The sequence below is a fragment of the Cibotium barometz genome, chromosome 21 (genome assembly GCF_041138505.1).
Source record: "Cibotium barometz isolate CiBa-2024 chromosome 21, ASM4113850v1, whole genome shotgun sequence".
Lineage (NCBI taxonomy): Eukaryota > Viridiplantae > Streptophyta > Polypodiopsida > Cyatheales > Cibotiaceae > Cibotium > Cibotium barometz.
This window is the reverse complement of record NC_141066.1, coordinates 30,501,722-30,514,768: the sequence shown is the minus strand read 5'-3', so window position 1 is coordinate 30,514,768 and position 13,047 is coordinate 30,501,722. Positions and strand designations below refer to the sequence as shown.

The following is a 13,047-nucleotide window of genomic DNA, read 5'->3' as shown; positions in this document are numbered from 1 at the left end:
CGCGCGTGTTTGTGTGTGTGTGTGTGTGTGTGTGTGTGAGAGAGAGAGAGAGAGAGAGAGAGAGAGAGAGAGAGAGAGAGAGAGAGAGAGAGAGAGAGAGAGAGAGAGAGAGAGAGGACCATGATTTATGAATAAACTTTTAATAAAATCATGTTACTTCAATGTTAATTCTTGATCTTTGTGACTTTTTCAACATCACTTATTTAAGGTCATATGTAGTGTCAACTAAGTTGATAAAAAAGTGAAGCCTTTTCCCACTATTATGCTTCATGTGTTCGACGAGATAGAAATTTGTAACTTCTAATAGGTGTCCTTACAACCCCATTATTAACCTTACACATTTTTGTATAAATACAACGCTACAAACAATTATACCCATCAATCTAAGAACAATCCATTAGATCCCAATCACAAGTTTGATGTTCAAGGTAGTTAGAGCCCATGTTTGGTTAAAATAAAACCTGTAAAGTAACTATGCATTGAAGCTAGGTGTTCAAACCCTTTGATATAAATTGTAGAAAATGTTTTTCAATTTAATATGTTGAGGGTAGTTCTGTGTTCGAGGAAGCTAATGTCCTTAAGCTAGAGTTGAAAAAAGCGGGGTTGGATAGTAGGCTGATGTAGCCATGCTATATTGCAAGTATACTTGCATGTCTCACTCACTTTTGAACATGTGATCCTACATCATGCTATACTCCAAGTATACTTGCATACTTGCATGTCTTACTCACTTTTGAACATGTGATAGCTCCTTTTAAAAAAAAAATTTAAAATTTTGCAGGAGGAACACAGTCTTTTTCCTTTACACCTGCTGTGTAGGGAAGGGGTGGAACAAAATCGAACCCACGTCTATGAGGAAAAAGGTTGCTGCCTTTTTACACACCAGGCTATTATCCCCACCCATGTGACCACTCTTGTAAATAGCCTCACCCATGTGACCCCACTCCTCACTCGTGTGACCACTCTTCAAGGTTGAACCCAAGAGTGCCTTGTGAAGGCCTCTTCATGTGAACCCAAGAGTGCGTTTAAAGGCCTCTTCATATGACACTGGCTTTTTCAGTGTGCGAGAGCAAGAAGGCAAGGTATGCTGGACTCCTAAGACGATGCAAGAGTGCACAAGCTCTCCTGGAGGGGAAACGACTCCATGCAGAGATTGTCAGGGCTGGCTACGAGCGAGACAAATTTCTGAGCAACCTCCTCTTGCAGCTGTACGGCCATTGTGGGGCTCTTGCCGACGCACGCCAACTGTTCACCAAATCGTACATACGGGATGCTTACACGTGGAACTTCATGATTGGGGCTTGCATCCAACAAGGGCATGACGAGGAAGCCCTTAAACTCTTTCAAGGTATGCACTTAGAGAGCATTTTGCCAGACAAATGTACACTTATCAGCATCCCATATGCATGTAAGAGTGCACATGATGGTAAAAGAATGCATGCATCCATTGTTGGCGGTCCGTTTGAGCCTGATATTGCAATAGGGACTGCCCTTGTCAGCATGTATGTGTCATGTGGTGTGCTTGAAGATGCGCACACTTTGTTTGAAAATTGTTATGGTCGAGATGTGGTTTGCTGGACTGCATTGATAACAGCATATGCCCAAAAGGGGTGCATCGACGAGGCTTTCCAGTTATTTCATGGTATGCTGCTAGAAAATGTCATGCCAAACCAATTCACATATGCTACCATCCTTTCCGCATGTGCAAACCGAGCAGCTCTGTTTGGAGGCAAGCGTGTGCATGCTCACATTGCAACCAGATGCTTTGAGGTGGATGGTTTTGTGAAGAATTCTCTTATCACCATGTATAGCAAGTGTGGTAGAGTGAAAGAGGCACGGGAAATTTTCAATGTAATGCTCAAGAAGGATGTTGTTTCATGGACTGCAATGATTGCTGCATATGCCCATCACGGACATGTCAAGGAGGCATTCAAACTCTTCCAAGAAATGCAAGTACAAGGCATTGTTCCAAATGAAGTCACCATGGGTAGCATTCTTGCTGTATGTAGCCATGCAGGCCTGCTGGAAGAGGGCAGGCATAATTTCCATTTTATGCAGGAAGCATATGGTATTAGGCCTACAGTAGAGCACTATAGCTGTCTGCTTGACCTTCTTGGGAAAACAGGCCAGCTGGGTGAGGTCGAAAACTTGATCAAGAGCCTGCCATCTCAACTCACTGGCAAGTTGTGGACGGGTCTACTCGGTGCATGCAAAATACACTCTGATGCACAGAGAGCAGAACATGCTGCCAACCGATGTTTTGAACTTGAGCCAGAAAATGATGCACCCTATGTATTACTTTCAAACATCTACACAGCAGAGGGTAGGTGGGAAGATGCAGAAACAGTATGGGAAGGGATGCAGGCCAAGGGTCTCAAGAAGCAACCAGGGTATAGTTCGATTGAGGTCAATAACAGCCTTCATGATTTTTTTGTAAATGATGATGTACATCCTCAAAAAGATGAAATTTTTGCTGAGCTTGTAAGGTTGGATATTCATATCAAGGCAGCAGGCTATGTGCCTGACACAAAGTTAGTCTTGCATGATGTGGAAGAACAAGAGAAGGAAATCATGCTAATGCACCATAGTGAGAAAATGGCGATTGCTTTTGGGTTGATCAGCACACCACCGGGAACCTCTCTTTTTGTCACAAAGAATCTCAGAGTGTGCTCTGACTGCCATTCTTATATGAAATTTATATCTAAAATGACAAGAAGAGATATTTGTTTGAGGGATCTCCATCGATTTCATCATTTTCGGGACGGGTTATGTTCGTGTTTAGATTATTGGTGATATGGAAGGCTGCTGCAGCTCTTGCTTTTTACCTGATGTTTAGCTTTCATCCAGTAGTGTTGAATTCCTTGGCAATCATAACGATGAATGGAATTAATTTTTCTGTGTCTGATATGGATTGAGGCTTGCTATGTTGTCCTAAGCACACCTTTTCATGCCAATGTCTGTAAGAATCACATACCTAACACATGCATGTGAGAAACAGTGGTAGGGCTAGGTTGATACAGGATCTATGTCTGATATGGGTTCTAGGGCTAGGTCAAAAGAGATTCTCAGGCTTCAATAATGTGGGCTGAAAATGGACGAGATGGCCATTTAGTCAACATCAAGGAAGTACCAAGGGTTGCTTGCAAAGGAAGGGGATGTACCATGGAAAAATGAGTGGGGAGGCAGGAGAAACAAGGATGGATAAGTCTTTGACTGCAGCACCAAGTTGGAGACCAGATCTGAGGTAGCCCATGGAGCAGAAAGAGCAGCAGCAAAGCAGTGAGCTTTATGGTAGAAGGCTGCAAATAGCTGGTAAATGTTGGGTAGCTTTAAGTAGGTCTAGGGGAGGCTGCTCGCATGTTAGGCTGGGACCTGTGAGGTGTCATGTGCATCACGGTTGCAGCCTTCATGGTAGAAGGCTGCAAATAGCTGTTAAATGTTGGATGGCTTTAAGTAGGTCTAGGGGAGGCTGCTCGCATGTTACGCTGGACCTGTGAGGTGTCATTTGGAATTGGATCGGCAAGAAGGTAGTCCAAATGTCATGATTGTGACTTAATTTCTCTTAATCTCTCTAATTATTATTAATTACTCCTAATCATTGAAAGGACACTAGTGAAGGGTAACACCTTGTCACGTGGGTCTCAAGATTCACACCCTTTCATTAGGGATGTGCCTCTTCAGGCCCTATTTAGCAAGGCCTTGTGTCTCAATGCAACAAGGCCTTGTGTCTCAATGTAACAACACACAACTTTTCGATCTGAGCATTTTACTTTCAATGTTATGTCTTTAATCATGTCTTATAAATCACTCATAGGTTGAGAAGTCTTCATAGTGGTATCAAAGCAAACAAATTCCAACCTGTAGGATGCCCATAGTCAAACCCTAACCCTAAAAATAGAAAACCCTAACCTTGAAAATCAGCCAACCTTAATCCTAAAATTAGCCTTAGGAGGGTTTGTATGGAAGAGTAGGAGATATAGCCCCATTCAACTTTGGCCCCTTTGCCCAATTTTACCTAATTTCTCCCTTTCCCTCAAATTATGCAGAAAAGCTTTGTGGGACGTGGCTAGCCTTGGGAAAACTATCTCGTGGTGGGGGCTTTGGGGGTATGCTAGCTTGTGGCAAGGATAATGTATCTATGTGGGAGAGCCTTGAAGTGTGGTAGTAACGCGGTCTAGCCCGACCTATTTCACCTCAATCACGTTTTGATACACAAGACTTGTGAGTAAGGTATCTCCGTACCTCGGATCCCCATTAGTCCACCCACCATTGTAAATTTGTCACATGATAATGCAAGTCGTTAGGTTTCATTCTCAATCATCCCGTGTGCCGTTTTTCAGTGTTTCTGTTGGCAAGTTTGACATTTTGATGTTTTTGATGGCTTCATGACACGTTTGGAAGTTTGAGGCACGGTACCATAGCAACTCTCCCACACAAGTTGGCTAGAACGGAATGGGGGAGGCCGATAAAGAGAAAAAGAGGATGCTAAAGGGATAGTCGTCAAAAAGTAAAACGGCCCATGCTGAGGCTGCCAGCATGGCCTAGCGTGATGAATGTGAAGAAAGACGTGAACGGCGGGTTGAAACGTGAGGTAAATCATTGGTGGTTCAGGAAGCACAGGAAGGGGACACGGACAGAGAGCTAGAGGATGTTGAGCTAGGTGGTGATGAGTCGGATAGGATGGTTGACATGGATCCTGAGCAATATACAACATTAGGTTAGACTGTTTGGAAAGGGTAGTGAACCATTTGGTCGAGTCAATGGACAGATTTAAGACACGCAGCAGAAAAGAGAAGAGCCCTAAGAGCAGGTCAAGGAGGACTTGTGATTCAGATGAGGATGCATCCTTGGATGACGACGGCTATGGTAGATACAAGTCGACGCTGCTGGAGAAATACAGCGGAGTCAGGGACTCATTGGTGTTGCAAAAATGGATTAGAGAGACGTAAAATCACCTAGAGATGAATTCAGAGTGGAACGGTGGAACCTAGAGGTGAAACGTCTAATGCAAGCATTATGGGACCTGTCATCCAGGGCCAGCAGAGCCTGGGTGCCTAGGATAGGGTATGGTCAGAATTGGAGTGGGCCAAGAGGGGCCTTGAATGCATCTGCTAACAGTGGTTTCAGTAGAGAAGGCACAAGTGGCTATGCAGCAGAAGGCCACCCATGTTTCCATGTCGTATATGTGGTGGGCCGGCCCTAGCACAATCACGAATTACTCTGATGCAAGTAGCTGGAGAATATGAGATGAGGGTGGTCAGAGTTACATAAGTCAATGAAGCTGAAGGAAGCCCACGCATCAAAGGGGATACATCCCCGCCCCATGTTGGGTCTGCACTAGTAGTAGTGATGCTGTGATGCATGGTGGCACAGGTATCCGTGATACAAAACTTGCATTCCAAGGCAAGGTGCAAGGCAAAGAGACACATGTTATGGTTGACAGTGGTGCAACGCACAACTTTATCACTCATAAGTGCGCAGAAAAGCTGGGACTTAAGTTAGGGAAATTGGACACCATGACAGTTTCATTCGCGTAGGGTAAAGACTCGAACGTCAAGATAGCATACAATGTATTGGTTGAAGCAGGTGAATGGAGAGCAAAATCAGGTTTCACAGTGGTTCCGATGGATACTTTTGAGGTCACTGTAGGCCTAGCTTGGGTCGATAAATACTTGATTGCACTAATGGGCAAAGGATTGAATAGCATGATCTTGGATATGCATGATAATGCAGTGACGCTGCAATGTTTCAGGCCAAGGGCTCATGTCAATACAAAGACAAAGGAACTAGTTGCAACAATCGATGCCAAAGGAAAGATGCCGATGGACAAACATGCTATGAAAGGATCCCCATGTGTTGACAGTCAGTGCCAAACAAACAGAGAAGGCTTTTAGACAAGGAGCACATCTTCACTTGTGTGTTTTGAGGCCAGCAAAGCAAGACAATAAAGAGTTGATCTGGAAATCAACGAAGTATTGCGCGAGTTTCAGGATGTAATGCCAGACAAGTTGCCAGCAGGACTTCCACCCAAGCGAGAAGTGGATCACAAGATTTAGTTGATTCAAGGAAGTGAACGGCCATCAAGGGCAACTGATGTTTGAGTTTATAGATGCCTTATTTATGCTCATGGTAAGGTTTACATCCCAGATGATGCAGATTTGAAGAAGATGCTTTTATGGGAGTCCCATGACTGCAAGTTGGCAGGTCATGGTGGACAAAAAATATCACTCAAGAAACTCAAGAAACACTTATTGCAAAAAATGGTGCAACTTTGTCGATGATGTGAAGAGGATCCTAAGTGGCGAAAAACATGTGTCAACCAAGTGGATAAGCGCAGGTGCAAAAAACCAAAAATGAACAAATGAAGGAACCGGACGACGCAACATTCTGGATGAAGCAAGGTGGTGATAGGCTTATGAGGGGAAATTGGGAAGATTTTCAAAAAATGAGAGAAGCAAGAGAGTGAAGAGAGCGACTGAGGTGGCTACAGCGGAGAGCTACCTGTAGACGAAAGGTCTTACATATTTTGAAGGTTGCAGAGTGAAGTTTAGCGCAATGGAGGTGAAATTGGATAAGCCAGAGCAGAGAATGCGTTGTGGATTAGAGAATCAGATAGGAGGTGATTTGATTTTTGTGTGGCGACTCTGTTAGAGACACGACTTAGTTCAATTTTTGTTCAATTGTAGCTACTGTCAGTCAGTTGAGTGCTGGTTTGTGTGTGTTTGGAAAAGACTTGTAGTTTGTGGTTGTAGATTCTTTCCAATTTAAATTCGTGTGTGAAGTTGATGCTTGGGAGAATAGTCGCTGGGGTCTACTTGTGAAGGATCCCAAACCTTTGTGGTGTTTTCTTCTTGTATTTGTGAACCCATGTCTTGGATGTATGTGAAGAATGGAAGTGGATGTATGTGAAAGAATGGATGTGCATGTATGTATGTGAAAGGATAGATGTGGATGTGTATGTGATAAGTATGGATGTGCATGTATGTGAAAGGATAGACGATGCAAGAGTGCACAAGCTCTCCTGGAGGGGAAACGACTCCATGCAGAGATTGTCAGGGCTGGCTACGAGCGAGACAAATTTCTGAGCAACCTCCTCTTGCAGCTGTACGGCCATTGTGGGGCTCTTGCCGACGTACGCCAACTGTTCACCAAATCGTACATATGGGATGCTTACATGTGGAACTTCATGATTGGGGCTTGCATCCAACAAGGGCATGACGAGGAAGCCCTTAAACTCTTTCAAGGTATGCTCTTAGAGAGCATTTTGCCAGACAAATATACACTTATCAGCATCCCATATGCATGTAAGAGTGCACATGATGGTAAAAGAATGCATGCATCCATTGTTGGTGGTCCGTTTGAGCCTGATATTGCAATAGGGACTGCCCTTGTCAGCATGTATGTGTCATGTGGTGTGGTTGAAGATGCGCACACTTTGTTTGAAAATTGCTATGGGCGAGATGTGGTTTGCTGGACTGCATTGATAACAGCATATGCCCAAAAGGGGTGCATCGACGAGGCTTTCCAGTTATTTCATGGTATGCTGCTAGAAAATGTCATGCCAAACCAATTCACGTATGCTACCATCCTTTCCGCATGTGCAAACCGAGCAGCTCTGTTTGGAGGCAAGCGTGTGCATGCTCACATTGCAGCCAGATGCTTTGAGGTGGATGGTTTTGTGAAGAATTCTCTTATCACCATGTATAGCAAGTGTGGTAGAGTGAAAGAGGCACGGGAAATTTTCAATGTAATGCTCAAGAAGGATGTTGTTTCATGGACTGCAATGATTGCTGCATATGCCCATCATGGACATGTCAAGGAGGCATTCAAACTCTTCCAAGAAATGCAAGTACAAGGCATTGTTCCAAATGAAGTCACCATGGGTAGCATTCTTGCTGTATGTAGCCATGCAGGCCTGCTGGAAGAGGGCAGGCATAATTTCCATTTTATGCAGGAAGCATATGGTATTAGGCCTACAGTAGAGCACTATAGCTGTCTGCTTGACCTTCTTGGGAAAACAGGCCAGCTGGGTGAGGTCGAAAACTTGATCAAGAGCCTGCCATCTCAACTCACTGGCAAGTTGTGGACGGGTCTACTCGGTGCATGCAAAATACACTCTGATGCACAGAGAGCAGAACATGCTGCCAACCGATGTTTTGAACTTGAGCCAGAAAATGATGCACCCTATGTATTACTTTCAAACATCTACACAGCAGAGGGTAGGTGGGAAGATGCAGAAACAGTATGGGAAGGGATGCAGGCCAAGGGTCTCAAGAAGCAACCAGGGTATAGTTCGATTGAGGTCAATAACAGCCTTCATGATTTTTTTGTAAATGATGATGTACATCCTCAAAAAGATGAAATTTTTGCTGAGCTTGTAAGGTTGATATTCATACCAAGGCAGCAGGCTATGTGCCTGACACAAAGTTAGTCTTGCATGATGTGGAAGAACAAGAGAAGGAAAACATGCTAATGCACCATAGTGAGAAAATGGCGATTGCTTTTGGGTTGATCAGCTCACCACCGGAACCTCTCTTTTTGTCACAAAGAATCTCAGAGTGTGCTCTGACTGCCATTCTTATATGAAATTTATATCTAAAATGACAAGAAGAGATATTTGTTTGAGGGATCTCCATCGATTTCATCATTTTTGGGATGGGTTATGTTCGTGTTTAGATTATTGGTGATATGGAAGGCTGCTGCAGCTCTTGCTTTTTACCTGATGTTTAGCTTTCATCCAGTAGTGTTGAATTCCTTGGCAATCATAACGATGAATGGAATTAATTTTTATGTGTCTGATATGGGTTGAGGCTTGCTATGTTGTCCTAAGCACACCTTTTCATGCCAATGTCTGTAAGAATCACATACCTAACACTGATGCATGTGAGAAACAGTGATAGGGCTAGGTTGATACAGGATCTACGTCTGATATGGGTTCTAGGGCTAGGTTGAAAGAGATTCTCAGGCTTCAATAATGTGGGCTGAAAATGGACGAGATGGCCATTTAGTCAACATCAAGGAAGTACCAAGGGTTGCTTGCAAAGGAAGGGAATGTACCGTGGAAAAATGAGTGGGGAGGCAGGAGAAACAAGGATAGATAAGTCTCTGACTGCAGCACCAAGTTGGAGACCAGATCTGAGGTAGCCCATGGAGCAGAAAGAGCAGCAGCAAAGCAGTGAGCTTCATGGTAGAAGGCTGCAAATAGCTGTTAAATGTTGGGCAGCTTTAAGTAGGTCTAGGGGAGGCTGCTCGCATGTTAGGCTGGGACCTGTGAGGTGTCATGTGCATCACGGTTGCAGCCTTCATGGTAGAAGGCTGCAAATAGCTGTTAAATGTTGGATGGCTTTAAGTAGGTCTAGGGGAGGCTGCTCGCATGTTACACTGGACCTGTGAGGTGTCATTTGCATCACGGTTGCAGCCTTCATGGTAGAAGGCTGCAAATAGCTGTTTAATGTTGGGCAACTTTAAGTAGGTCTAGGGGAGGCTGCTCGCATGTTAGGCTGGACCTGTGAGGTGTCATGTGCACGATTCCCTTTTTCAAAGGCAGATTTAGGGTCAGAATCAGATTAGATATAGCAAACTTGACAGCCCTATAGGTGCCCAGAAATGCCTAGGACAGGTGGGACTTTTATCGGGCACACTATGAACATGTTTAATGATGTTTATGCTAAGATTTCTGGTTCTGAAAAGTGATGGATGACCAGCCCTAGGAATCCATAGAAAGGTGGTTCATGGTTATTATTTTGACATTCGACATTCGATGCTAGATTGCAAAGTCTAAGTCAAAAACCCGAAGGCATGAATTGGATCGGCAAGAAGGCAGTCCAAATGTCATGATTGTGACTTAATTTCTCTTAATCTCTCTAATTATTATTAATTACTTTTAATCATTGAAAGGACACTAGTGAAGGGTCACACCTTGTCACGTGGGTCTCAAGATTCACACCCTTTCATTAGGGATGTGCCTCGTCAGGCCCTATTTAGCAAGGCCTTGTGTCTCAATGCAACAAGGCCTTGTGGCTCAATGTAACAACACACAACTTTTCGATCTAAGCATTTTACTTTCAATGTTATGTCTTTAACCATGTCTTATAAATCACTCATAGGTTGAGAAGTCCTCATAGTGGTATCAAAGCAAACAAATTCCAACCTGTAGGATGCCCATAGTCAAACCCTAACCCTAAAAATAGAAAACCCTAACCTTGAAAATCAGCCAACCTTAATCCTAAAATTAGCCTTAGGAGGGTTTGTATGGAAGAGTAGGAGATATAGCCGCATTCAACTTTGGCTCTTTTGCCCAATTTTACCTAATTTCTCCCTTTCCCTCAAATTATGCAGAAAAGCTTTGTGGGACGTGGCCAGCCTTGGGAAAACTATCTCGTGGGGGCTTTTGGGGTATGCTAGCTTGTGCCAAGGATAATGTATCTATGTGGGAGACCCTTGAAGTGTGGTAGTAACGTGGTCTAGCCCGACCTATTTTACCTCAATCACGTTTTGATACACAGGACTTGTGAGTAAGGTATCTCCGTACCTCGGATCCTCATTAGTCCACCCACCATTGTTAATTTGTCACATGATAATGCAAGTCGTTAGGTTTCATTCTCAATCATCCCGTGTACCGTTTTTCAGTGTTTCTGTTGGCAAGTTTGACATTTTGATGTTTTTGACGGCTTCATGACGCGTTTGGAAGTTTGAGGCACGGTACCATAGCAACTCTCTCACACAAGTTGGCTAGAACCGAATGGGGGAGGCCGATAAAGAGAAAAAGAGGATGCTGAAGGGATAGCCGTCAAAAAGTGAAACGGCCCGTGGTGAGGCTGCCAGCATGGCCTAGCGTGATGAATGTGAAGAAAGACGTGAACGGCGGGTTGAAACATGAGGTAAATCATTGGTAGTTCAGGAAGCACAGGAAGGGGAAACGGACAGAGAGCTAGAGGATGTTGAGCTAGGTTGTGATGAGTCGGATAGGATGGCCGACATGGATCCTGAGCAATATACAACATTAGGTTAGACTGTTTGGAAAGGGTAGTGAACAGTTTGGTCGAGTCAATGGACAGATTTAAGACACGCAGCAGAAAAGAGAAGAGCCCTAAGAGCAGGTCAAGGAGGACTTGTGATTCAGATGAGGATGCATCCTTGGATGACGACGGCTATGGTAGATACAAGTCGACGCCGCTGGAGAAACAGCGGAGTCAGGGACTCATTGGTGTTGCAAAAATGGATTAGAGAGACGTAAAATTACCTAGAGATGAATTCAGAGTGGAAGGGTGGTAGAGGTGAAACGTCTAATGCAAGCATAATGGGACCTGTCATCCAGGGCCAGCAGAGCCTGGGTGCCTAGGATAGGGTATGGTCAGAATTGGAGTGGGCCAAGAGGGGCCTTGAATGCATCTGCTAACAGTGGTTTCAGCAGAGAAGGCACAAGTGGCTATGCAGCAGAAGGCCACCCATGTTTCCATGTCGTATATGTGGTGGGCCGCATTGGCCCTAGCACAATCATGAATTACTCTGATGCAAGTAGCTGGAGAATATGAGATGAGGGTGGTCAGAGTTACAGAAGTCGATGAAGCTGAAGGAAGCCCACGCAGCAAAGGGGATGCATCCCCGCCCCATGTTGGGTCTGCACTAGTGATGCATGGTGGCACAGGTACCCGTGATACAAAACTTGCATTCCAAGGCAAGGTGCAAGGCAAAGAGACACATGTTATGGTTGACACTGGTGCAACGCACAACTTTATCACTCATAAGTGCGCAGAAAAGCTGGGACTTAAGTTAGGGAAATTGGACACCATGACAGTTTCATTCGCGTAGGGTAAAGACTCGAACGTCAAGATAGCATACAATGTATTGGTTGAAGCAGGTGAATGGAGAGCAAAATTAGGTTTCACAGTGGTTCCGATGGATACTTTTGAGGTCACTGTAGGCCTAGCTTGGGTCGATAAATACTTGATTGCACTAATGGGCAAAGGATTGAATAGCATGATCTTGGATATGCATGATAATGCAGTGATGCTGCAATGTTTCAGGCCAAGGGCTCATGTCAATACAAAGACAAAGGAACTAGTTGCAACAATCGATGCCAAAGATCCCGAGTATGATACAAAATGGAATGGGGGGCTGGGGGCCATTTTATATGGCCCCATATACCCAGTCGGCCTGTGCTAAAGGCAGCCGACTGGCCCTGAAACTCCACGATCAGCAAATGCAGCCAGTCGGCCAGTTTTGAGCAGTCGGCCATCACATAAATGGAGTCGTGGACCAGTGTCATCAGTCGGCCAGCTACTGGGTCCTCCTGCCATCTCAGGGCTGCCTCCCAAGCCACAGAAAAATGGGAAAAAATAGGGAAAAAATACGGAGAGTGGGGAAAACTGAGAAAACACCTCATAAGGGCGGGCACACCCACAACAAAGGCCCTGGTGTATAAAAATAGACAGGAGATGACTTCTAACACCCCCTCTCAGCTCCTGGCTGTGAAACCAACCACAGGGAGCTGGGGTGCCGCCTGAGCAAATCCTGAGATAGTGACTTCGTGAAGAGGTCCACCTTACTGTCCTCCGTCGAACAGAACTCTAGCAAGATGTCATTAGCAACAATCTGTTCACGAACAAAGTGCCTTTGGATGACCATGGGTTCCTCCAGTGGAAGCCCAAACCTGCAATGCAACCTCTGCATCCTCACCACCTCACAAGCAGCATCACAAGCAGCTCGGTACTGTGCCTGTGTCCTCGACAAGGCAAAAGATGACTGCCTCTTACTGCTCCGTAAAACTGCTCCTGGGCGGCCTGAAGTAGATCTCCTCGTGTCCGGATCTCCTCCCCAAACTGAGTCACTCCAACCGTGGAGTCGGACTCCATCCAACAATCCCTCTCCTGTGTACAAGAGTCCATGATCCTTTGCATGCCGCAGAAACCACAGGAAACGCAATCCTGCCTCCCAAAGAGTCATCCGAGCTTAACTGCCTCACTAAGAAGCTCCCGTCCAATCTGGTGTCCATAAACCAGATCAATGAACCATTATGCTTCTGTGTCAAAGAGGCATCACACTGCT

General features: G+C 44.9%; 1 pseudogene; it reads left to right on the top strand.

The window, feature by feature from the left end:
- The first annotated feature begins 967 nt into the window (after positions 1-967).
- On the top strand, positions 968-9,528 carry LOC147627063 (pentatricopeptide repeat-containing protein At4g33990-like; annotated as a pseudogene).
- Positions 9,529-13,047: the final 3,519 nt, after the last annotated feature.